This window comes from Martes martes (genome assembly GCF_963455335.1).
Source record: "Martes martes genome assembly, chromosome: 4".
Classification (NCBI taxonomy): domain Eukaryota; kingdom Metazoa; phylum Chordata; class Mammalia; order Carnivora; family Mustelidae; genus Martes; species Martes martes.
This window is the reverse complement of record NC_137891.1, coordinates 160988253-161013652: the sequence shown is the minus strand read 5'-3', so window position 1 is coordinate 161013652 and position 25400 is coordinate 160988253. Positions and strand designations below refer to the sequence as shown.

The window sequence follows — 25400 nt, the reverse complement described above, 5'->3', positions numbered from 1 at the left end:
AAGGTGTTGCTATTATTGTCCTCCAATTATGGGGTATACATATAATGTGGTAAGTAAAATACTAATTCTTTGGTATTTGAGATTTGTTTTCAACAAAGGTAGAGCATGGTCTAGAGTATGGACAATATTTACAAAAGCTCCATGGAAATGTTTGATGAAAATATTTACTCTTTAATATTGGGTAAAGTTTTCTAAATAGAAATATATTGAATCAAACCTTCAAACAAAGCAAAACAACTACTGTTTCTTAGTGTTGGATCCATGTATGCCATCTGTGACATCTTTTGCATGGTATGATCTAGTTTTTTCATTCTTTTTTTTTTTTTTTAAAGATTTATTTATTTATTTATTTGACAGAGAGAGATCACAGTAGACAGAGGCAGGCAGAGAGAGAGAGAGGGAAGCAGGCTCCCTGCTGAGCAGAGAGCCCGATGCGGGACTCGATCCCAGGACCCTGAGATCACAACCCGAGCCAAAGGCAGCAGCCCAACCCACTGAGTCACCCAGGCACCCCTAGTTTTTTCATTCTTTGTTAATAGGATACAAAGTTTTAAAAATTTTATGGTGTAGGCATTATGCTTGATTTTAACTATAAATCTGTGGAGTTTTATACCTAATAGTTCATCAGAATTTTAAGATACTGGTATTTGATATCCTCTTTCTAGGAACAAATTAATTGTAATTTTTAAAGCTAGAACATTGCAAAGTTGTTCATAAAATTATTACAGCCATAAAAAAATTATTACAGCCATGTCACTTTTAGAGATTTTCAATATTTAGAATTATGCATAAATTGCTCATAGTGGGGGTGCCTGGGTGGTTTAGTGGGTTAAGCCTCTGCCTTCGGCTCAGGTCACGACCTTAGGGTCCTTGGATCAAGCCCTGCAGCGGGCTCTCTGCCCAGCAGGGAGCCTGCTTCCCCCTCTCTCTCTGCCTGCCTCTCTGCCTACTTACGATCTCTGTCAAATAAATAAAAATCTTTAAAAAAAATTGTTCATAGTATCTGTGTTCTGATCATCAAAAAATAATAAAATACTGATAATGAAAAAGTGAATGTTAGCATAAAAATAGACTGAGTTCAGACATGTGTACATGTGTACACGAAGATTTTAGGAATGACAAAATGGTATGTTAATTCAGTGAGGAAGGTGTGGTTTATTTAGTAAATTTAATAAATGGCCCTGGCACAATTAGCCATCCACCAGAAAGAAAATAAGATTGGACTCCCAAACTCACTACATTCAGAAATAACTTCTGGGTGCATTAAATTTAAAAAGTTAAAAAAAAATTAAATTTTAAGAAAATATTTTGCAGTCTAAACATAATTTAAGATTTAGAAAGACATTTCAAACAGGAGAAAAGCTCAGAAGACCAAGGAAAAGTTAGGTTTATTAGACCTCAAAAACTCCATTTTTTTAATAAGGGAAAATAAGTCAAAGGATGAATTGGAAAAATGTTTGCAATGCATAGAATTGAAAAGGGATTACTACCTGTAATATATAATGAGAGTCTCTAATTTAAAAAAAAGACAATTCAACCATCTGCAGCAATGAGGGCTATAGTTCAACCAATTAACCTCCCTCTTCTAAGTTTTCCTTCAATAAGAGAGGCCTGGAAGGAGGAGCTGCTTTCCAAAGATGTGTAGAAGATTGAATCCCAAGCAGGGCAAAAGACAGACTGTGTGCATGAGCTCTTAGATTTACCTTTCAGAAAGGAACTGCTGGGAAGAGCATAGGTAGCTGTCATCGGCTAACTGTCATACTTTTGGGGTTTGCCACAGCATTCATGCCAAGGCACACTCTCCCTGGATTAGTCCCAGCTGATGAGTAACCCCAGTGGGCATACTGAAGCTGGGCTGTTTCTCCCTCGTGTGGGACTGTAATGCGAAATTAGCCTGGCCAAGCCTCCTTCAGAGGTTCCCTACCCTGCTTCAGAAAATGTAACTCTGAACCATTTTCTACCCAATCTTCCTGTTACAGGTGTCAGTCCCAGATCATGGTCTGAAGATTGTCCCTGTCTACTCTGGCTTCCTCTTATCTTTATCTTTCACAGGCATTGCCTCCTTGGACTTCTGATTCCATCCTTGGCATCTGCTTCTGGGAGGACTCAAATTTATACAGCTTCTAAATTTGGGGGTGATTCACTATGTAGCCATAATGAAACACTTTGGTACAGATGTTGCCATAACAAAAGCCTAAAACATTGGCATTGGCTTTGGAACTGCATGGCAGAGGGCTGGAAGGGCCTAGAGGCTACCCAGTTGCTAACTGCATTTTCTTAGGAGAAAGAAAGGATGATTCAGGGGCTGGAACCAAGATCCCAGACACTGGAGCCAAAAACCACAGTGAACAAGAATGAGTCTCAAGCAATTGGACCAACCTCTAATCAACATATGCTTGTTGGATTCATATTGGCTCTTTTGTGTACCTTCTATATCCTCTTTATCTTTTTTTTTTTTTTTTTTTTGAGAGAGAGCGAGAGCACATGTGTGAGTGGAGAGGTGCAGAAGGAGGAGAGAGAAAATCTGAAGCAGGCTCCACCCCCAGTGTGGAGCTGGACATGGGGCTCAATCTCACAAATCACAAGTCTCAGATTAAATAACATTTCCTCAGGGCAGCCTGCCCTAACCCCCCAGCCCCAGATTAGGTCAGTTTACTATGTTGTGTATTTCCTTAACCTTCTGAACTTCTCTGATGCAGCACTTAGCTTCTGATTCTTGTAATTACTGGATTGTTTCATGTCCGACTTCCCTACTAGGCTCCATGATGACAGACTGGACCTATTTTATCCGCTATTGTGTACACAGTGCTCAGTAGTACCTGGCATGTAGTTTGATGGGCATTAAGTGTTTCTGGACTGGCTGACCATCAGGGAAGGCCGAAGCAGCAAAGCCCTTTGGGCACAGACTAAAATTGCCCAAGGCTACACTCCTCACCTTTCCTCCCTTAAGGGAAGTTGTAAGGGCCAGGAGAAATGGACATACTAGAGGGCTTCATGCACTGTCTAGTACAATATGAAAGAATATACATCACAATTTAACTTACTAGAGTGAAAAATTAGGAAAACCTCAATAGCCTTAAATGTCCAATAGTGTGGAAATGGCTTCATATATTACACCAGTGGTTTAAAAGTACTGTCTAATATATCTCATCCTTATTTTTCAAACAGAATCTGACATGGGGACCCCAATATATAAAATGCATTAAAAATGGGACTATTCTAGTTGAATGAGAAATGGGGTAGAGTTTAATCTCTGAAGCCACCCCAGCTTTCCCTTTCTCTTCCCCTCCCCCATTTTTCTGTCCTTCCTCCCCTAAATCTTGAAGGTTTTCCAATTCCTGGCTCTATTCTCTCTCTCTCTTCTTTTTAAATAGAACTCTTTTTTTTAAAGATCTTATTTATTTATTTGACAGAGATCACAAGCAGGCAAGAGAGGCCGCAGAGAGAGAGAGAGAGAGAGAGGGAAGCAGACTTCCTGCTGAGCAGAGAGCCCGATGTGGGGGCTCGATATCAGGACCCTGGGACCATGACCCGAGCCAAAGGCAGAGGCTTCAACCCAGTGAGCCACCCAGGCGCCCCTCTATTCTCTCTTTTAAAGCCAGGACGTCATTTCCTTTGAGGCTTCCATGAGGCATTCCCAAAAGCTTTATTGTGTTGTTAAGCTGGCTCAAGGTGGTTTTCAGTTAGTTGTAATTAAAACAAAAACAAAAACAGAAACCTCTAAATAATACTGTTGCAGCTTGAGATTCACTTACGGGATGGAAAGAGAATTGGGTTTGGAGTCAGAAAACTGGTTTAAAATCTAGGTCCTGACTTTGGGCAAGTTAAACATTTTTAACTCAATTTTCTCATCTGCAAAGGGGATTATCTTAACTTCCGTGAAATTTTTTTTTAAATTTTTTAAAATTTATTTAATTTATTTGATAGACAGAGATTACAAGTAGGCAGAGAGGCAAGCAGAGAGAGGGGGAAGCAGGCTCCCTGCTGAGCAGAGAGCCTGATGCGGGGCTCGATCCCAGGATGGTGGGATCATGACCTGGGCTGAAGGCAGAGGCTTTAACCCACTGAGACACCCAGGCACCCCCGTGAAATTTTTAAAAAACCCAATACTAATATATTAAAAGACCAGGTATTGAGCAGACTTTCAACAAATGTTAAATAAATAAGATCAGGGATGCCTGGGTGGCTCAGTTGGTGAAGCGGCTGCCTTTGGCTCAGGTCATGATCCCAGCGTCCTGGAATCGAGTCCCACATCGGGCTCCTTGCTCAGCAGGGAGCCTGCTTCTCCCTCTGCCTCTGCCTGCCACTCTGTCTGCCTGTGCTCACTCTCTCTGACTAAATAAATAAATAAATAAGATTAAAGTCTTTTTAGAAGTCACTCCTATTCTCTCCAACTTGAAGGAGTTGGTAACTATTCCACGAAGCCAAAATTAGCAAGGCTGCCATCTTGTGGCAATTTACTGACACACTGTCCAACGTCATTTAGCGTATTTGCAGCAAGATGTTCAAGAACCTAAAGCAAAATAAAAGGATGGCAAACACACCAGAGGGACACTGAAATGAAACTACATAATAACTAAAGACATGAGACAAGGGTAATTCATCAATGGAAAGAATAAGGAATAAAGATCCTAAGAATGAACTTTTAGGAACTGTCACATGCAGCAGAGAAGTTAGGGAAGGGACAGAAAGAAATGACTGATGAGGGGTGCCTGGGTGGCTCAGTGGTTAAAGCCTCTGCCTTCAGCTCAGGTCATGATCCCAGGGTCCTGGGGAAGCGGGGAGCCTGCTTCCTCCTTTCTCTCCCTCTGCCTCTCTGCCTACTTGTGATCTCTGTCTGTCAAATAAATAAATAAAATCTTCTAAAAAAAAAAAAAGAAATGACTGATGAAGAAGTGAGTAAGTTCAGTTCAGTGTAACACTCAAGCCAGGGTTGAAATATATAGATATATAGCTCTAGATGTAGATATTTATGTTGATAGCTAACCTGTTACCTTTTCCCCAGACTTCAAAAGCCATTAACTAAAGCCAGGTGACACCACAATCCTTATAATACCATTGCCACAAGCCATTCAAATGTTACCTCTGTCTCTTAAGTCAATGCTTCACTTTTCTTGTACACCTTATTACAGTATGCCACAGGTAAGAATTTTAGTAATTATGAGACTACTGCACTGCCAAGGGTTATCACTACTGCACGAATCACCAGGAATGGGGTGCTCACTGAGGTCTGATCCAGTTCTAGAATCCTATGCTGAGAATCTGCTTTCTAGGGTCACTTCTACTACCAAATCTTTTAGACTTAGTTTCCCTCAAAAGCAGAGTCTGAGACAAGCTCTTGTAAACAGGTAGTTTATTTTCAGGAGAGATTCTAATGAGCAGGAGTCAGAGACTAGGAAGGGTAAAACAGGCAAAGCAGGAAAGCCAATACAAGGACAACTGATCCAGAAGGTCACTGCTTTGGGCATGTGGGTCTTGATTCTGCTGGAGATATTCTTCAGCACTGTAGAATGTGCCTCATAACTATCCAACCAGGGAAGGAAGAGGGAATATTTAATCACCAGTTCCGGTCCTTCCTTGGTCAAGGGTTTCCCAATTGCTGATTAACTCCTTTGAGCTCTCAAGTTGGCACTTTCAGGTTGACACGAGCATCAAAATCACGGCGCAGGTTCCCACAGACAACCCATAAGGCAAATTCCATGAAAGAAGCCCTGGGGCAGAAAGCGAGATACTTAGAGAAAGCAGTGGAAGCTGTGGGCTGTCAGGTCACACCTACAAGCACCTGGTAGCCACAGCAATGGCAGCAGTAGGAAGGTGCACCAAAAGGCACAAAAGGTGCCTAATACATGGCCTCAAGTAAGAGACAACACCTTGTGAGGCTGAAGTTCTACAGGAAGCACTGTATGTTGTGAACTGGTAAGCAAATGTGCAGTAGCCTTTCTCATAGAGCGGAAATAGATGGAACATAGGAAGAGAGGGTAAATACGGAGTGGCAATTCTGTCCTACCTGACTCTTAAATGTTGATCTTCATGTCTCTGAGATTCTGAGCATGGCTCTTCACAAGTTCTATTACTCAAGGGAGGCATGCTTCCATCAGAGGACACGAAAATAGTACCACTGGATTACACACTAAGGCTGCCATTTGCCAATTTGGACTTGTCTTGTTACTAGGTAAGAGATAAAAAAGAAAAAAAGTGAATTTGATCGTGTTCTAGAGGCAGCTCACACAGGCTTGCAGGAGTTGACTGGGTGCCCATGTCAGTTTCCTACTGTTGCTATAACAAACTACCACAAGTTTGGTGGCTTCACACAAATTTATTAGAGCTCAGAAGATCTGAAATCGAAAGCAGGTCTTCTAGGGCTAAGAGAAAGGTGTTAGCACAGGTATGTTCCTACTAGAAGCTCTGAGGAAAACTGGTTGCATACCTTTTCCAGTTTCTGAAGGCTGCCTATATTCTTTGGTCGTATCACTAAGACTTCTGCTTTCATTGTCACATCTTTTTTTCTAACACTGACTTCCTGCTTCCTTCTTTCCTTATAAGGTTCCATGTTGATTGTATTGGGCCTACCTGGACATCTCCCCATCTCAGTACCCTTAATTTCATCACATCTGCTAAGTCTCTTTGCCATGAAAGGTTGTATATTCACAGGTTCCAGAGATTAGAATATGGTCATCTTCAGAGAGCCATTATTCCATATACCACAGTGCTTTTTTCTCAACTCTACATTCAGTAAGATATTGTTAGTTCAAAATCGGCCATGATGGGAGTATTTATACTACAGAAAATGGCAAATGCTACAAATCAGGGCTTGGAGAGCCCATTGTTAAACTTTACCTGTGTGTCTTGGATTATGATGGGTGGCTGGGGTGAATGAGCCTATTATCAAGAACTATTACTATGCTATAGGAAGGGAGGATAATGGGTATAATCCAAGGGATCCTTAGAGGTCCTCCTACTACTGCCATGTTTAGTGCAGAAAGTTACAGGAATATTTTATAGGCAGGACAGGTAAGATCTTCAATCCCTCAAGAGAGGTTTGAGTCACTTATAGAAAACTCATAGCCCTGGGGCATCTGGGTGGCTCAGCTGGTTAAACATCTGACTCTTGATCTTAGCTCAGGTCTTGATCTCAGGGTCCTGAGTTCAAGCTACATGATGGGCTTAACTTGAAGAAGGAGAAGAGGAAGACGAGAAAGAGTAAGAGGAAGAAGAGGAAGGAGGAGAAGGAGGAGGAGGAGGAGAAGAAAAACCTCATAATACCAACTACAAGCTATGTGATTATATTCTAGTTCATGCAATGTAGTGCAAGTGATATATGCCACTTCTTGATCAGATTCTTTAAGACAGTTGCATGCTTCCTTCATGCCCTCTTTCTTTTCCAATCGCTGTGACCTTGATGAACTGAGGTGCTGGTTGAAGACAGAGAATATGGAATGGATAATGGATATGTAAAGTGATGAAGTCAAAACTATCAACTAAGACCTGTGATTGCTATAGAAAGGTTTCTTGCCATGTTAGTTCAATAGTTACATATTGTATCTAATTTTCTTTTCCTTTCCCCTCAACATATGTAGGATGTACTATGTTGTGGTGGTTGACTTTAAAGATTAGTCCATAGGCTGAGAAACACTGAGGAAGCATCATTATGGAACTGGCAGAAGACACACAGTATTTGGAACTCTTGGACTTGGAGCTGGATGAAGGAACTGATGAGTTTTGTCGATTCCTTTTTTGAAGGGTGGGGGGTGAGTATGGTGATGACAATTTAGGTTATAAAAGGAGGTGTTGCTTTAGTGAGGAGTTTTGTTTTGTTTCATTTTTTGAAGTGTAACTATAGAAAGAAGGGTATACGTTGATGTTGGTCCAGGAGTTATTATAGTGGACATCTATCATTCCAACTGGACACTCAGCACCTGCAAACCCTTTTTATATCATCCCAGTAACATCCCAGACAGAGAGTGCATCTTACAGCATCAAAACCGACAATACTATCACTTTCTTAGGGTTGCAGATCCAGCCAATCCCATTCTCTTTAGCTGGGATTCTATTATCACATTATCACTGAGACAAGTGACTTGGAATAGCAGAAAAGCCAGTAAAAGGCTCAGTAATGAGTGGGTTACTGCTGTGGGCAACTGGGGGTTGGTCCTTCTGGGGATCCTCAGAAACACTGTGAAATGTGCATCTTGGAAGTGTGCCTTTGAGGGACCAGGAAGCTGAAATACTTGTTGACTATTGGTTCTGGATATGAGACAGAAAGCAGGGTATGCTTCGTGGTGTTCCTCAGAAAAAAGGGTTTCCAATTTCAGATGCTGTACCTTCCCCTTCCTTTTTCCTCTTTCCTTAAACATGACCTGATGGTTTGGGCTATGACAGCCAACTTGCAACTCTAAGGATAAGTCTAACTGAATCCCAGAGATAATCAGCTGATTTTACTGAGCCAGTGAAACTGCCTATCTCAACTCTTCTTGGGAAAAGTACACTTAAAAAAAAGTTACTACACCCATGTGTTCTGTTATCTACAGCCAAAAGCATTCATATTCCTTTTTTTTTTAAGATTTTATTTATTTATTTGACAGAGATCACAAGTAGGCAGAGAGGCAGGCAGAGAGGGGGAAGCAGGCTCCCCGCTGAGCAGAGAGCCCAATGTGGGGCTCGATCCCAGGACCCTGAGACCATGACCTGAGCTGAAGGCAGAATCTTAACCCACTAAGCCACCCAGGCACCCCCATTCATATTCCTTTTTAAAAAAATATTTGAGGGGCACCTGGGTGGCTCAGTGGGTTAAAGCCTTTGCCTTTGGCTCAGGTCATGATCTCAGGGTCCTGGGATCGAGCCCCACATCGGGCTCTCTGCTAGGCAGGGAGCCTGCTTCCTTTCCTCTTTCTCTGTCTGTCTCTGCCTACTTGTGATCTTTCTGTCAAATAAATAAAATCTTTTAAAAACACAATATTTGAGAGAGAAAGAGCCCGAATGTGCAAGAGAGATCACAAGCCTGGGGGGGTGGTGGTGTAGAGGGAGGATCATGACATGAGCCACTTAATGCTTAACCGACTGAGCCACCTAGGCACCCCAGCATTCATATTCCTCACTGATTTATCTAGTCTCACTTGTAGCCAAGGGCACAGGCTGACTTTGAATCAAAAGGTAGCAATGTAAAGAAGCAGACACTGTGGAGAAACTTTCTGGTGATGGGGCAGTAACAGCAGTGGCTCTGGCTCTGAACCATCCAGACCTTATTTTGCTTTCTGGTGGCCTTCACCAGGAACACAGACAATAGACTCTATGTATTGAATAATAATTGTTACTTCTCGTTTGTATTTACTGTGAGCCAAATGTTTTATAAATTCTCTCCTAATCTTCACATCAACCATTTAAGATGGGTATTAATATCCTTCTTTGAGGTTAACTGCCTTGAACCAGATCACACAGTAAGTAAGTGGCAGAGTGGGATTCAAGCTCAGGTCCAAGTGACATTAAAGCCAGATCTTAACCACTCTATATTGCCAATATTTCTTCTGCTGATTTGTAATTTGGGGGCCTGAGACCCCAACTCAGGCTAGAGCTTGGGGCCCTACTCTGGGAGAGGAAGAAATATGGGCTCACAGAGATTGTTGTCTGTTATCAGTCCTTTCTGGCAGGGGGATACAGGATCTGCCCAAATGCAGACAGGCTCTGAGCCAGGCCGCACAGATACAGGCGATCCTCTGAGCCAGCCTGGGAAGGGCTCCAGATGAACCGCCAGACTTCTGTGTCTGAAACTCAGAGAGATAAGGAAGAATCTTGGGTGGCACCCTCAGAGACAAAGCGATTCTGCAGGTTTAGAATGTGCTGAAATGCAGGCAAAATACGAAAGTGGCAAAGGGAATGAAGAAGGGAATTGTGTGAGAATCAATCAACTCTCTGTTGGTGATTCTGCCTGCAAAATGATTCACTGCACTCCTTTCTCTTCCCAGGCTGGATGATTTTGAACTCTGAGGCTTAAAACCCCCAAGCCCTGATCAGTCTTCTTGTCACCTTCTATTCATCCCTGCTCCAAGTCTCAGAGCCACCTTGGCCCCTCTCACCCTTTTCATTTAGTCCCATTTTTCCATAAATACTATTGAGTGTCAATTTTGTGTCAGAGAGGCAAAAACTCTAACCTCAAGTTACTTACAGGGAAAGAAAACATTAGAAGACAAGTGTACAGAAAATAATTTAATTAGGACTGTGATACCTGCCAGGAACGGAAACGTAGTATTCAATGGGAGTGTATACATGGGGAACTAGATCTAACCTGAAGGTTCATGTTCAGATCACCCCCCTGCCATTTGTGTCTCTCCTTCTCATCTTCCTCCTTACAATGCCCTTTATAACAATGACATCTCTGCTGCATCCCCACGTTACAGGCTTCATTCAGACCCTTACTGCCTTTGTACCTGTCTTCTAACAGATCCCCCCGCACCCCTCCCCCTCCATGAAGCCCATGCTTTACCCTGCAGTTAGAGTTGTATTTCTAAGACGTAATCTGACCCAGCTCCTCCTTGCTTTCACATTAAGGTGTTACCTCTCTCTCTTCATCCTCATCTCCTATTCTTCTCCTGTTGGATCCTCTCACCTCAGCCAGTCACTGATTCTACCTCCACTACTGTTTACTCACGTTTGCTCTTCAATGTTCTCTTCACCCATCACAGCCCAGGAAATGACTATTCTGAATTCCAGGTACTCATTGGACATGTGTCTGATGAGGACCCACCGTGGATGAGAAACTGGGCAAGATCAGTGAAGAGGAAAAAGCTAGAAGCCAATAGTCAGCACTTCTGAGGACTGCCCCAAATGGCAACACCTGTTTCCACGATAGATTGTAAACTCCATGAGGGCGGTATGAGTCCGACTTGTCCACTCACATACTCCTCCTTGTGCCTAGTGCAAAGTAGCATGGAGCCTAGCACAGAGGAAGAGCTCAGTATTTTTTTTTTCTCAGTGTATAAATAAATGAATAAATACAAGTGATAGATACTGCTCTTAAAGGGCCTTGCACTGGAGTTAGGAGCACGTGCAGTTAGACTCCTTAAAAGATGAGAAGTTCCTTAGGGGCTAGGGTTGTGACTTACTCATGTGCACTCTTTTACAAAGAATCACTTTACAATGCGGTTTCGTATAGGTTATTGCTTCTGTTTCTCATTTCAACCCCACAAATCATTATCCCCACCTTCCTTTCTTTCTTCTCTTTCCTGTTTCTTCCTATCTTTCTCCTTCCTCTGGGATGCAGTTTTAGGTATTTCCTGTCTCTAAATTCAGAAAGAGATTTAGGGCTAAATGTAGAGCTGCTTAGGATGAGGGCCAGGGAGGATATTTGCCATAGGCTTTACATACATGAAGCACTCAAATATAACCATTTGATGTTATGTCTGAATAAAGTGAAAGTTTTTGTGTTTTGTGTGTGTATTTGTGACAAAGTGTTTTCGTTAAATGTAAATATTTAAAATATACATTTTTTGGTACCATATTTTGTCATGTAGTCACTTTTCTTTTAAACACACTGGAAACCATAAAATTAACAAGAGGCCCAGGTTCAGCCAAGTCGGGTAACCTAGCCAACCTAACCCCTAGTAAAGTGTCCAAGCCACGAATGGAATCCAGGATGTCTCCCCATCCAGAGGCATCACTTTTCCCCATCCAGAGGCATCATCATTTTGCAAGACCATATATGGTCTATGGTAGGGGTTAAATTCATGCGATTTCATCAGACAGGTGTGTTCCCTCAAAGTTCCAAGTTACTCCGTGACTTTGGCAAGTAATTCGGCTTCTTCATTTGAAAACTGGAGACCATAATGGTACCTACCACAGAGCGTTCCTATTAGGATTACATAAAAATGTTCTTGAAGCGTTCAGCATAGGCCTGGCACGTTGTCAGCACGCAGTAAATGGTAGCTGTTATTATAAGAACTGTATTTGTTGAATGACTGACTTTGGCATATAACGCCTGCATTCAACTTGAAGCTTGGAGCTGTCACAGAAGCTCAGCTTTAGGAGTGGGAACAGTAGCACTCGCCAATTTTTTCTGGAAATAAATCTTTGTGGGAGGATAATCACTGGTTGCAAAGTGCGAGCCTTGAGGGAACAAAGCTCTGATCCCATACCCGGGGGAGCAGGGAAGCGAAGTCTCTCCCCGGCCGGCTGCTGCCGCCGAGCAGGACGTCCCCGGACTGAGTGGCAGGAGGCAGTGCACGCTCCGCTCGTGGCGAGGCAGCCTCACAAACTGGGTTTGAGCGGAGTGGAGCAGGATGTTCTCTAATTCCGCTCGTCCTATTCTCGGGGACCACACCCAGCGCGCGGGTAGGAAGGACTCCTAAAGCGCGGGGCGGAGGCTTCCGCGAGGCCCCAGACCTGACCATCTATGGTCACAGAGCACACGGAACAAACAGGAAGTGGGGCGAGCCACCACCTTCCCAGCCCGGAGGCAGAGCGAGCGGGGTGATGGCGGACACGCCCAGAAACCCAGGGCTCGGCCCACGCGCCCTCACCGACCCAGCCCCTCCGACTCTCCTGACGCCAGCCTCCGCAGGTACCCCCAGAACACTGTCCAGATCAACGGCCCCCCCCACCACGTCACAAACGAGGCAACTGAGGCACGCACGCCCAAAGAGGCGGAGCTTAGCTCCGATCTCCTCGGAGAGTAGACGACTGCCGGGGACTCCCGCCCTCAGAGAAGCCTGCCTCTCAGTCCCTCCAAGACCCCTTCCCGACTGCCTGGCTAAGGCACCAGCCTCTGCCATCGAGACCGCACTGATAGGAGCGCTAATTAGCCACTCACCTGTCCTCCTTCTCCGGAGGTGGAGCTTAGCCGGTAATTTCGGCCCTTCATTGGCCCGGACGATTCGGCTCCCGCCAGTTGGCAGAGAGGCGTGGCCTAGCCTCAAGCACGCACCCCGGCCGCTCGCGCTTTGGGGGCGGGACTCTCTCCCATGTGCCCTCCGGGTTAGCGAGGATTCTCCCTTCCGGGCGTGGAGAATAGGGGGCGGAGCCACGAGCGGGGCGGCCAGACTTCCTCCCCGGTCTCTCCTCCACCTCGGCGTTTCAGCGGCCGTCCATTTCCGGTGGGGGTGCCGCGCCCAGTGAGGGCCCGGAAGTGGGTCGCGCGAAGATTGCTGGGCGGTTCTTGCCGGAAGTGAAGAGCGGCTGTTCGCAGTCGGGAGGTGAGGCGGAACTCCGAGGTGAGGGTACGCGGCCGGGTAGGGATTGGGGTCCACTCCGCGGCCCAGCGGCCTCTGGCGTTGTGAATGGCCCTTCCGGCCTATGGGCGCGGGATGAGCCCTACTGAAGGGGCCGGAACGGAGGCCCTCAGGCAGACCCGGGTTCCTGGGCGCGGTCTCTTGAGGTGGGGCCAGGGTGACCAACTGAGCCGGGCTCCTCTGGGGAGGTCCCTCCGCTGGATTTTGCCGTCCTGGCTGTCAGCCTCAGCGGGACCTTATTCCTAAGGTGCCCAGACGTAGGCATTCCTAAGGAACCAGGGATACCTTAGAGTCTACTCTATCCCCCAACTCGTCCCCATTGCACGGATGGGTAAATTGATCCCGGGACGAAGAGGCTGGTCTATGATCTTATAGCGAGTGAGGGAAACAATTGGAATCAAGACCTCAATTCCTTAGATCATCAGTTCCAGATCCTTCCTACGACTATTTCCCAGGAACCTCTCTCTGCCTGTAGAGTGGTCTTCCGGTCGGTGTTGTCTTGCGGGCAGCTGCAGGTTAAAGACCGCCCGCTGCGTGTCTTTTGGTTTTGTTTGTTTTTTTGTTTAATGCAAACTGTTCGGAATGTCTGGGGAGATTTTCAAAAAAAGAGTGGGGCAGGTCTTTGTATTTTCAATCTGGGCTCATTCCTCCAGGTTTGTTGCTCCTACTCTGAAAGGCTTAGTTAACTTCATTGAAGGTGTTGCATACTTCTGGACCTGAAGTCAGATGGCTCAAGTTTGGTCTGGCCCCACTGCTAAGTATCTGTAGCCACAGATGCATTATTTAACTTCCTTGAGCTTTATTTTTCTCATTTTTTCCCCTCATCTTTTAAGTGGAGATCTCTCCTTACCCCACAGGATTAAATTCAGTGTAACAAATTCTGTTTATTCAGTCAGGCGCTGCCATATCCAGGGAAAGCAGTTTTGAAACAAAACAAGCCAGACCTTGCCCACATGAAGCTAACAGTTTTTGTAGGGGCGTTTAAGAAGTAATTATGAATGTGATGAGTGTTAGGAAAGAGCAGGGTACTATGGAAATGTATAACTTGGGGCTCAGGAATATCCCTTCTGCAGAGCAGAATTTAAGATGGATTTTGAAGGATAAATAGCAGTAAGCTTGATGAAGAAAGAATGAGAACGTTTTAAGGCAGAAGTTAGTATTAGAACTGTGTTAGTTGAAGCTCTTTGTAGGGATTCCTGTTCAAGTGAAAAACAAGGTAGCCCAGCACATTCATCATTCACCACTAATTCATTGAGCCCTTAATATGTTTGAGGCACATATTAAATGAGGCACTTGGCCCTGGTGGCTAAGAATATAGTTGTTACAGGGTGGGGGGCAGACAGGTAAATCAGGGATGGCTTATCATGTCCTAACTAACGCACTGTGAGAGCACAGGGTTATGCAAGAATAGAGGAGGAATACCTGAGCGGGTTTCTGTGCTTTGAGAAGGAAATGGAGGATAAGTGTAGCAGGACTTATTTAGCCATATGGTGAATCTGGAAAAGGGACTTACAGGCAGAGCGCAAGGACATGGAGATCTGGACTTATGAAAGACCATGGTGTGACTTTTCCAATAATGCATGGAGAAGTGAAGGAAGTGGCAAGTGGTGGGTCAAATATGAAGGACCTTGTAAATCATGCTGAGTAATGTGGATCTTACTTGGAAAGCTCTAAGGATGCTTTGTAGGGTTTTATGTAGGAGAATGATGTGGTCAGATCTGTGTTTTAGAAAGTTTAGTTTGTCTGCTTGGAAGGGACATGATGTCGAAGTAGCCCAGTGTTGGGAAGCTTTTGTCATAGTCATGGCTTGGACTAAGACAATGACAGTGGGAAGGAGAGGAGGGATCAGATTTGAGCAGTATTTAAAAGATGAAATCCATAGAACTGGAGGCTAATTGTTTATGGAAGTGAAGAAATAGGAGTAGTCTAGGATGAATGCCTGGCTTTCTGGCTTATGGACCTGGGTGGTACCATTCACTAAGGTAGGTAATGTAAGAGGAGAGGGGTAAGTTGGGGAGGTAGCATGGAAAGAAAATGAATTTTGGACATAATTAATTTGAGGTGTTTGTAGCACATCCAGGCAAAGATGTCTGATAAGGTATCCCAACTAAAGGAAACGAAGAGCAAAGATGTGGAGGCAGGAAAGGGCTTACATTCAGTGAAGTACCTGGAGTATTGGAGTTTGTCTGGAGTTTGCAGCAGAAGATAAGACCAGGAAGAAGGGTAGATAGATGGCTGCCAAGTTGGAAAGGGCTTTTGATGCCTTGTTTGAGTGTGTTTGGGTTTTGTTCTGTGCTTGGCAGTTTGCTTATTTGAGTTGTCTTGGTCTAGCATAAAGACATTTCTGTAGGAATTTCCCACCTTTTTCTTCACTAGAAATACTTCATCAATTGGGTGAACATAATTTGTGTATGAGAGGAGTTTAAATAAAATGGTAGCAGTGAAAGTACTTTGTCAAGTACAACCTGTCATGAAAACCAAAATTGGTGGTATTGTTAAGTTTCAGTGAGTGTATTTTTGCTCTGAGAAGGTTAGCTGTTTAATTTGTAAAATGCTTTGTTTCCAATTTGAGGGGTGATCTTTTTGGTTGTACATGCATATGTTTAGTTGCAATTTTTTTTAACCAGAGACTAAGTGTTTAAAAAGTGACTTCCTCCTTTCGGTTTTCTGTGAAGCATTATGAGTCAAAGATGTATTTTACTTAAAGGAGCAAATGCAAAAAGTGTCATTGGAGGTTGAACCTTCTGGTTGGAAATTTAATCCTGAGATTGGAAATCTGAGGATCCTCAAGCCTTATCTTACTCAGTCCTAATGATTATGCCTTCGAATTGTCATCATCAGTTTCTTTTTTTACTTTCTATTAACCTGGCTTTCATACTTAAATTTCACCTTTTTCTACCATAACTAGGCTAATCTTTTATCTTCTTATCTTCTTTGTCTTCTTATCTTAACCTGGCTTCAGATTCCTGAAGAATCAAATGTAAATATAGTTGTCCAGTTTACAGAATTCTCCACAGTTGTACTCTCACCTTAATTTTCATTAGATAATGTGGATTGACATTATAATTTAGAAATCCTAAACTACTACATTAGCATTTTATTTATACCCCTTGAGCTTCCCTTTTGCTCCTTACTATTACTAGAGCAGGGTTTCTTAGAAACCTTGGCACAACTGACATTTAGGTTGGATGGTTCTTCATTGTGGGGAAGTCTTACCTGTACATTGTAGGATTTTAGCAGTATCCCTGGCCTCTACCCATCAGATGCCAGTAGCACTCGCTCAGTTGTGCTTACCAAAAATGTCTCCAGACTTTGGCCAGTGTCTCCTCGAGGACAGAATTGCCCCTGATTGAGAACCGCTGCTTTAGAAAGTGTCATAACTATGATTGTGCAGCATCTTACCTCTCCCAACTAAATTTTCTAGGGCAGGCTTCGTGGCCATGCTTAGCACAATATATGCACGTGATAAACACGGCATATCCTGTAGTGAATGAATCATTTTTCATTGAGGCATCAAGAATTATTGTTTATTCAAGGAATTTCTGGGTGGTGGTACTTGAAGGACTTGCCTTTTTGGTTTTCCTCAGAGGATGTGATCTTGATAGAGAAATGCCTCTGATTAGGCACTCACTAGAAGAAAGCTTTGGGTTAGTTGACAGTGGAAGTCAGCAGATTTATATATCCCTTATATTGGATGTATAAATTCCCGTTACTTTCATGGTGCCTGCATTTAGACAGCTTGGTTTAGTGAACAGGAATTACCATTTATTTTAAATTGCTTATAGTTTATGATGTTGACACTCTGTTTATTTTGATTGATTAAATTGTTAGAGTTGAATCATGTTTAAATTAATGCAACTACAGCATTCATCATGAAACTGTTTCTTTTTTGATATACCATTACGTAAACTTAATAAAAAGAATCAAAACTCTAAAAATATTCCTTAGCTATAATAAAGCTTTGTTTGCCTTGTATTACCAGACCTGTAGTGTTCAACTTTTCCATTTGACTGGAAAATGAAGCTGAAATGTTTCATGGAAGGAGTGAGCTTGCTTTTTTTTTGTTTTTGGGGGTTTTTTTCCTGCAGAGGTCATTTAAAATTCCTATACTTAAGTTTAATTATAGACTTACAGTCACATATCTTTTCATATCTCTTGCTGTAGCTGAATCATGGCTAGGGACAAACAGCATCCTTGGGACTATCTTTATGCAGCTATCCAGCTGAAGTCAGCCAATGCACTTTTTCCTTATATTTGTAAAAGATGCCTGCTCAGTGTTCTTATGTGGTTAATCTTCATAACATTCCTTAAATGTAAGAGAGAGAGGGGAACCCATGGCCACATAAAGTTGTTTATTTGCCCCGACCATTGAAACAGCTAGTTCCTAAGTCTGACTTCAGCTTATACATTCTAACTAGCTTTTACTCCTGGAATTTCAGATAGGGGACAGAACCGGAGACAAGTACTGATGCTGGATTGGATTCTTTCCCTCCCTAGAAGTAGAAGATAGACCTTTCTCTTTTAATCTAAACCTCAGATGGCAGTGACTCAGACACTAAATGTCACTGGTTCCCTCAGTGAAACTAAATGCTTGGGGAAGAACAGTGGCTCCTGATTTGGGTTAGATTTGACGGGCATCTTTACTAAGGCAAAGTGCTATCTGTTCTTTGGTTTCTGGGTTAAAACAACCAAGTCATAAATGTCGCTTGTTAGCATGTCTAGGTTTTGCTTTGTGACATATTTGAGCCTGGTGATGAGAACTAGGCTCAATTCTCTATTGTTAGGAATAAAACTAACTAATGCCTTATAGCTTTGTGGTACCTTAGGAAAGATATCCAGGTGGAGCTGGGCTTTGTTCTGTTTTATTATAAGGAAATTATGTTAAAGGTTTGAAAAATAGGTTAATTGTCCAAAACCCTATCATGTCTAATGTGACAAATACTGTAAATTTTGTGTTCTCTTCATATCTTCTTCCACAGTGCATTTAGCCATTCCTAAGTAGAAGTCTAAGCTTTTTTGTTTATTTGTTTGTTTTTAAAGTACGGCCCGTAGGGCACCTAGGTGGCTCAGTCATTTGGGCATCTGACTCTTGATTTCGGCTCAGGCCATGATCTCACGGTTGTGGGATTGAGCCCTACACTGGGCTCCGTGCTTGGCGCAGAGTCTGCTTGAGATTGTCTCCCTCTCCCTCTGCCCCTCACCCCATGTGTACTTGCTCGCTCTCTCTCTCAAATAAGTAAATAAAATCTTTAAAAGAAAAATAAAGTAAACTCCACATGCAGCGTGGAACCCAACACAGGGCTTGAACTCATGACCCTGAGTTCAAGACCTGAGCTGAAATCAAGAATCAGACGGTTAACCAGCTGAGCCACCCAGGCGCCCCCATAGAAGTCTTAAGTTAACATTGCAGTGAACATCTTCTGCCTATCACTTTTCCCACATTCGTATTATTATTATTATTTTTAAAGATTTTATTTATTTATTTGACAGACAGAGATCACAAGTAGGCAGAGAGGCAGGCAGAGAGAGAGAGGAGGGAGCAGGCTCCCTGATGAGCAGAGAGCCCGATGCGGGGCTTGATCCCAGGACCCTGAGATCATGACCTGAGCCGAAGGCAGAGGCTTTAACCCACTGAGCCACCCAGGCGCCCCCCCCCCCACATTCGTATTATTTTCTTAAGATGCCATCTCAGGAACAGAATTAAAAACTCAAGGTCAAATGAAGCATTTTGAAGGAGATCAGTTGGGCTGTCATAGTTGCGCTATCATAGTGTACGAGCTGACTTGTGTAGTTGCTTTTCAGTTTTACTTAAGGGTAGGACTTAGAGGAACAGCAACAAAGTAGAAAACATTTTAAGCATAGCAACTTCCAACTCAAGTGGACATTCATACCACTGGCTTAATTGCCTGGTGAGATGAGACAAGAACTTCAGGAGTAACCTGGTTCCATTTACTTCTGAACAACTTCCTTGATAGGCATAAGGAATTGGAACTGTTAGAATGAGGAGACTGTGAAGTAGCTTTGGCAGGAGTCACTAGCCATTTCTGATTTTTCTTGGTTTCAGACCACAAAAGAAATTGCTGGAGAATCATCCTCATAGTTTTCTTCTTGCTTGGCATGATATCCGTCCAAAAGCCTATCCATTCTCATGCCTTTGTGATATTTCTTTGCCAGTAACTTGCAAACAGTCTCCAGCCTTGATCCTTCCCAAGCTTTATTTCTAAATACTTAACCACTTAGAAGCTTCATCTCCTCTTCAGACTCTGCTTATCCAAAACTGACTTCATCTTCTTACGTGCCAGAATCCTGTTTCTGTGTATAGTGTCGTCATTCTCTTAGGCCCCTGGATTTGCAGTTTGAGTCATCTTTGACTCCCTTCTTTGAGTGGTACAGTACTCAATAGTCAGTACCACACAGTTGGTGCTTGTTCTGTGTTTAATGCGCACTTGTTTTGTATGACCTCCAGGGGCAGTACCAAGATTAGTGGGTGGAAGTTCCAGGGAAGCAGATTTTTGCCTCCATATAAGGAAGAACTTTTAAATACTTTGAGCTGTCTCAGTGGAATGGGCTGCCTCCAAAAGTCTTGGGGTCTCTACACTGAAGGTGTTTGAACAGCGGTTACCTAATTGCTGAGAATGTTGAAGGGATTGTTCTGGCATCAGATGTTGTTTTTACAAGATAATTTCTAGAATCTCTCCTAATCCTGAAAGCCAGTGATTGTTGCTCCTGCTAGATTCCCTTGGGACAGGAAAACTATTTTACCATTCTTTTATATTCCCACTTAATTCAGATTCTGGTTACTTAGATACCTTAAACTGATTATTTATAGCTTAATTGATTCTTTTCTTTTGGTTTCTGTATCTGGCTGGACACTAAATGTTGTGGTTATTTTTCCTTTGAAATATAAAAAATATTTTTTCAGCCCCCTTAATTTACAGCTAGATGATCAGCGGCATTTCATACTAACTTAGACCCTGATAGTTTCCTAGTTTAATCTAAACTAGACCTTAATATCTCTCCCATTCCAAATCACATTCTATTTATCAGACAGTATCTGTAAAAATTTTGCTTCTATCGTTTTATTCCTTTACTCAGAATGCTTAAACAGCTTCACATTTATCACAACATCAGATTCAGATACTGACTGGCTTTCAGTGCCCTTTATTAACCTAGTCTGGCTTGCTTATCCAGCCTTACTTTTCATGATGCTCAATGCAGGTTAACCTACTTGCTTTATGTACATAGCCTTCGTATTCTCTCCTCCTTCCTTCTGATTGCTCTGGAGTGTCTTTACTTTTTCCATCAAGAAGCCCCATTTTCCTCCTAACACCGGACTATCTCCAGTCCTCACTGATTTCTTCTCAACTCTCAGAGCATATAGTCATTTATACTGTATCACTCAGAACCATACAACATTCTGCAAAGAAAAAGCTTGTGTATAGGCAGATACTATAACTTTTCCTAATCTAGGTGGAATTAGGAAAAGTTCCCTTCCTAATCTTTAACAGAATTTTAAAAAATGAAGTCCTCATTATTTATTCCATTGGCATTTTCATTTGCGTTGGCCTTCTCAATTAAAATGAAAGTTTCGGGAGGGCAGGGGCCATGTGTCTTCTGTGTCTTCAGTAGGTTCTAAGTACGATGCTAGGCACTTTGATTTTATGAGCATCTTCTGTGTGCCAGGTTGTTCTGGGTGCTGCGAATTAGTGAGGCTGGGTGGGGAGAGGAGAATGGATAAATTCCCATTCTCCTGGAACCTGTTTTCTAGCACATGGCATGCAGTGATAACATTTTACATTCAAACTGCATTTTAAGGCTCCCAAAATAACTCATCTCCTTTGATCCATCATCTTTGTGTGCCAGGTGAGGACCCATTATTAAATAACTGTCCTGTGGTTATACAGTGAATACATGGCTGAGTTGGGCCTCAAAGCTTGGTCTCCTGAATCCTAATTTTTCTCCTTAGACTTCTGTAATTAGGACTGCCTCTCTTTCCAAAGGTTTTATGATGAATGCTTAGATAGTTGGGAATCTATACGTTCATTTATGGAGGCTTACCCTTGGTTCTTGGCTGTTGTCAATCAAATGACAACAAGATCAGGCAGAGCTATAGTTTTCTACTCTCACACTTCCAAATTCTTGTGGAAAAGCCTTATTTTAAACATTGGCCTTCCAAATATGTGTCATCTAGCCTATGAAAAAATATTGGCCTCCATGGAAAAAACTGAAAGCAGAAAATTAAAAGCTGCTAATAATGTAACTAAAGACACCATGAAGAGGTCTTGAACCCACAGTGCTGTGCTCAGCAAGTTGTAGGGGCTGGATGCTGTGATGAACCTCATAGTCACTTACTTGCTTAAAAGCAGCGTGGAGTGATGGGAAGATCCTCAGACTAGGATTCAGAAAATTTGTGCTTGGAGCCTAGGTTTTCTACCCACTGGTTATTCCATATCTGGCAGGCTTTCTAACTTCTGTGAATTTCTTCATTCTAAAGGTGGAGATCAGTATCTTTATAACAGACCCCATAAAATTATTTTAAGTATCAAAGAAACAACATGATGATGTAAAGCACTTAGAACTGTAAAGGAATATTTTTAAAATTAATACTATATAATCTAATAAACAAGGTTATTTTCTTTATGAAACTTGGTTTGAAGATCTCTTTATCATTGTGATTTATGCCCAAAAGATAACATTTATTTGACAGGTGGAAATATTTGTAAGATCCTGCAGACAGCAAAGAGGAAAAAAAAGACTGGGGCGGGGGGAAATCTCCCCAGATTTGTCAGAGAGAAGACAGCCAGACTTGTTTTGAGGGGAGAGAGGGTAAAGGACCCTTATTAGCCTACTGTATTTATAGTGCTTACTACATTTATAGTACTGGAATTGCAAAGACATGGTCCCTCCTTTAGGGTGGCTAGTTCCCTATTAACTATTAAATAAATGATTTTAAACCATTATATTAAATGTGTGGTAGAGATACATGCAAAAGGTTATGGGAGCATAAACTGGAAATGCTTCTTGGGGAGGTGGTACCTTAGCTGAGTCTTAAAAGGCAGTAGGAGTTCTGGAGAGGGGGCAGATTGAGAAGGAAGAGCATACCAAACAAGTTTCCTAGGGAAAGTAACACTTCAGCCGAGTCTTAAAAGGCAAGTAGGAGTTACGAGAGGAACAACCACCAAGCAGAGTAGATAGTATGAAGGCTCAGAAGCGAGAGAAAGCATGATTCTTTCTGGAAAATGCAGGCAGTCCTGGTGTGGCTGTAGTGTGTTCAGGAAGGGTGTGGTAAGAGGCAAAACTGGAGGAGAGTGGTAGTAGATAAAGCAGGATCAGATTATGGAAACCTGTATCTGGACTTTACTCTGAATGCCCTGGGAGAGTACTGAATGATACTGAGTAAAAGACTATCATAATTACATTTGCATTTGAGAAAGAGTATGGTGGTAGTATGGTGGGAGAATGGATAAGCAAGGTGTATTACTGTAATTATAGGAGACTAGCAAGAAGGTTATTGGAATAATTTAAGCAAAGTCATGAAGACCTGATTTTTGACAATCAGGATGAAGGCAAGGGGCATCTGTTCATGAGATAATCAAGATAGAGCCTATGAGAGCCTATGGATTTTGATGACTGGCTAGACTTGCGGGAGTAAGGAACAATATAATTTAGTTAACATGTATGGAATCCTTGCTGTTTTTCAGCACTGATCCAGGACAGTTACATGTACAGTTGACCCTTGAACAACATGGGGGTTGGGGTCCTGACCCCCCAGTGCAGTTGAAAGTCAGCATATAACTTTTGATTCCCCCCAGATTTACTAATAGCACACTGTTGACTGAAAACCTTAATGATAACATGCAGTTGATTAACACATATTTTGTATGTTTTATATATATATATATATAATACTATATTCTTATAATAAGCTAGAGAGAAGATGTTATTAAGAAAAAGGCAGAGAAAATGCATTTATAGTACTGTATTATACAAAATTCATACGTAAATGGGTAAGTTCAAACCTGTGGTATTCAAGAGTCAAGTATATTTCGCCTTTATTGTAACTTTAGCCCTTCGGATTTTGTACTGTTGTCTCCACTATACTAATAAGGAAGCTGAGGCTGAGAAAATTAGATAACACTCATAGTCACAGTGCCTATGATTACTGTTATTCAAACTCCCAAACTATCTGACTTCTCTAAAGATCATGCTCTTAACCACTATACTTTGGTGCTTCATAGTTCCTGGGTACTAAGTTGGTCAGTCAGGTGGTTGATAATAGTGCTGTATTACTGAGCCACTGGGGAGTGAGAGGTGTGGGAGGACGATGAGTTCTTTTTTGGATACTTCAGTTTGAGATGCGTTCTGAACATCCAGGTAGGAATGTCTAGAAGGAAGTTGGATCTAAAATTATAAATTCCAGAAGAGGGGCTTGAGCTGGATATACTTCTCTGGGAGTCATTGGTCTATAGATGGTTGTTGTGGTGCCACTCCAGAAACAGGCAGAATGGTGCTGCCATAATGCTAGTTAAGGCTTGGGAGTGGACATGACCATCTGAAGAATGTGAATATGTGTGTGGGGATGAAGAGTGAGATAAGGTGTGTCTTTTGGTCCCTTTAATTCTGGATATTCTTTCCTGTAGCATCTCAGATTTCACCCTGCCTCTACCAAAAACAAAAAACTAAGTACCGTTCTCCTGTTTGGTTAATGATAGAATGAGATTACCTATAAATAATAGCTGTATTATCCTTTTACGTTCTGTTTAAGTTAGACAACAAAATTGTAGCTTGTTTAGCAATGAAAGCTTACAAGTCCAAGTGAAATACAGAAAAAAATGATCCAAAAATCTCATGAAGCTGTATTACTAAGCTTTTAAGATGAGTAAGTGTCCACCAGCCTTGGCAGCCATTAGAGACACTTCGTTGTTTTCCATGTTAACACTAGCCTCAATATGTAGTATCCATTGTATATGAAGGAATGTGTTTTATAACAGAATGGGTGGTATCCCTTTTTTTTTTTTTTAAGATTTTATTTTTAACAGGGTACCTGGGTGGTTTGGTTAAACATCTGATACTTGATTTTGGCTGAGGTTATAAGCTCAGGGTCATGAGATCGAGCCCTACATCAGGCTCTGTACTGGGTATGAAACCTGCTTGGGATTCTCTCTCTCCCTCTGCCTCCTGCCTCCCGCCCCCCCGGCCTTGGGAGAGCACTCTCTCTTAAAAAAACGGGGAGGGAAAAAAAGTTTTTTTTTTTAAGACTTTATTTATTTATTTGACAGACAGAGATCACAAATAGGCAGAGAGGCAGGCAGAGAGAGAGAAAGGGAAGCAGAGAGCCCGACTCGGGGCTCAATCCCAGGACCCTGAGAACATGACCTGAGCCGAAGGCAGAGGCTTTAACCCACTGAGCCACCCAGGCACCCCAAAGATTTTATTTTTAAGTAATCTCTGCACCCAACGTGGGGCTCGATTTCACTACCCTGAGATCAAGAGTTGTACGCTCCACTGACCAAGCCAGCCAGGTGCTCCTGGAATGGGTAGTATCTATTAATGGAGGATAGCTTAGGAGTTTACTGAATTCCTTGCCTTTTTCCCTGGGATTTACAGACTGTGGTGGATTATATGTGACTCTGTCCTTGGACAGTATCCAGAATGGTCAGTAATTTGGGTACTTAGGTGATGGTGGCATAACATAATGGAGAATATATTGGTTGCTTCTAGTCTGTTCCATTTGTGAGAAGAACAGAGACTTGGAGACTTCTCCTATTCTCCAGGCCAGGGAATGAAAGGTTTATTTGGTTCACATTTTTATTTTTTTCTCTGATTGTCTTTTAAATGACATTCTTGGTGTACTTGGCTGACTCAGAAGACCATGTGACTCTTGATCCTCAAGGTTGTGAGTTTGAGCCCCACATTGGGTGTAGAGATTATTTAAATAAGTCGAAACAAAACATTCTGTGGTAAGTCGCTAGGCCCAGAGAGACCAGAGCCTTGTACACAGAAAAGAATGGACAGGGATTATATTTTCTTTCTTGGGGCACCTGGGTGGCTCAGTCAATTAAGTGTCTGCCTTCAGCTCAGGTCGTGATCTCAGGGTCCTGGGATCGAGCCCCATGTCGGGCTCCCTGCTCATGGGAGAGTCTGCTTCTTCCTCTCCCTCTGCCTTCCCCCCCCCCCCCCGCC

The 25400-nt window shown here is 42.6% G+C and overlaps 1 protein-coding gene and 1 long non-coding RNA gene across 7 annotated transcripts in view; one reads left to right on the top strand and one right to left on the bottom strand.

Moving 5' to 3' along the window:
- Nucleotides 1-5340: 5340 nt before the first annotated feature.
- On the bottom strand, nucleotides 5341-13084 carry LOC308340657. The gene is made up of 3 exons (XR_013966629.1): nucleotides 12800-13084; nucleotides 6008-6168; nucleotides 5341-5711 (listed from the first exon to the last, which is right to left on the bottom strand). It is a non-coding gene; the product is annotated as an uncharacterized lncRNA (long non-coding RNA).
- The window catches only part of CAP1 (cyclase associated actin cytoskeleton regulatory protein 1), a 26785-nt gene continuing 14267 nt past the window's right edge, over nucleotides 12883-25400 (top strand). For 2 of the 6 annotated variants that reach the window (XM_080799975.1, XM_080799974.1), the window contains exon 1: nucleotides 12883-13181. The gene's annotated coding sequence lies outside the window, so the exon portion shown is untranslated. Of the gene's footprint in view, nucleotides 13206-25400 lie in introns of all 6 variants that reach the window. The other 4 variants (XM_080799973.1, XM_080799976.1, XM_080799977.1 and 1 more) reach the window with 4 other exon arrangements.